Raw genomic sequence first — 1645 nt, forward strand, 5'->3', positions numbered from 1 at the left:
GCGGGAAAAGTGCAATGGGTAAGGGAGGGAAGGGGAACGGAAGAGAAAAGATGGGGTGGGAGGGAGGAGGGAATGCAGTTGTTGTTTCTTAATAGTCCAAAGGACACATCTGAAGTGCAAAGAAAGGTGACTGTAGTATGGCCCAGGGCATTCTACTTATAGAAGGCAACACCTGATTCCAGCACAAGACGTGGAAACTTGGATGTTTTCAGGCTGCCTGTCTGCTACATGGCGGTCTCTGGGAAAGATTCCATTCCTGACCAGTATCCAGAGGGAGCTCAGAAGTGTGCTAAATCAAACAAGTTCTATTCAGGGGCAACTTCTGATAGGTGAGCAGTGCCAGCTTATGGGAAGGGGTTCTCTTGGTCCATTTAAACACAACCAGAAGAGGTGGGAGAATTTCTGAAATCTGGTCAGCTAATAATGCCTCTCTCCTCAATCTAGTTATCAATGCAATAAGACTGTGCCTGAGATACAAGGCTCAGAAGCCTGATCTCTGGGCATCAGAAAACAGGGTACTGTGGAATGGTGCTGTATTATGTGATGTACCCCATTCCACATCTCCACATCCCAAGGATGAGCCAAACTAGCAGGGAGTTAGCATTGAACTGCTTTAAGTATACGTAGATAAGAATGTTAAAAAGGAAATTTTGCCAGGAGGAACAAAGATCGATGGTGCTAAATTCCACCTGGGAATAGATGTCTAGATAACTTTGTCTGATCTTTGCTGGGGAAAGAGAAAACGTCTGGTCATTTTACCAGGGAGATTAAACCCCAAAGTACTAAGGAAGTGAGTATGTTATTTCAACCTGTGTACTCCTAAATTCCTGTCAAATTCAGCTGAGTCCTAAGATAGTCTACTCACTTTGCTTTCAAAGTGACATAGTAATGTGTTCACCTCCTGCTCATCGGATAAGTTCTTCAAGGTGACAAGTGACACAGAGCCTGGACTCTCACAGGCCCCTCTGTAATAGGCAGGCCAGCCCTCAGCACATGGGGGGAAACCTACTAGGAGCCTCTGGTTAGATTAGCTATCATCTTAGAACTGCCTGGGACGGAGTTCTTGGCTGCTGGGTAGCATGCGTGACTTTCAGGCTACAATTCTTGACAATCGTCTCTAATGGAAAGCTTTTCAGTGTTCCCTAAGTGGACCCTCAAATCCAAGCTGGTCATCTTTGAGACTGTCCATTCTCCTCAGTGGCTTTTCCAGGAAATTCTTATAGCCAAGCTGTGGACAGTCACTACTGCATTTGCTGCTTTCCAGAAACTAAACTAGAAGGAATTGATTCCTAAATCCTGAGGTTCTTGCTTTCTCAGGCCACTTGAAGCTGTTTTATTTCTCTCTGCTTTTGGGGAGAATGAGGGAAGGCCATTTTCTAGAGATTGGCAATCTACAAACTATACTTAGCTCTTGGGTTTCAAACCTGGGGTTTTGACTAAGTCTCTGATTTAGGGGTTGCTTGCTCAAGCATGCGCTCTTCAAACGTCCAATCTCAGAGGGTCCAGCTGACCCCCTCAGAAGCAGCACTAAGGCAGAGAAGAGTTGAGGGGGCAAGCCTCTAGTGGCTCAGGTGCTTCCTACAAAGGAACACAGTGTGCTCTGGACCACAGATTGGAAAATCCTGGTGCTTTCCTTCATCTCCCA

This window comes from Saccopteryx bilineata, chromosome 9 (genome assembly GCF_036850765.1).
Source record: "Saccopteryx bilineata isolate mSacBil1 chromosome 9, mSacBil1_pri_phased_curated, whole genome shotgun sequence".
Lineage (NCBI taxonomy): Eukaryota > Metazoa > Chordata > Mammalia > Chiroptera > Emballonuridae > Saccopteryx > Saccopteryx bilineata.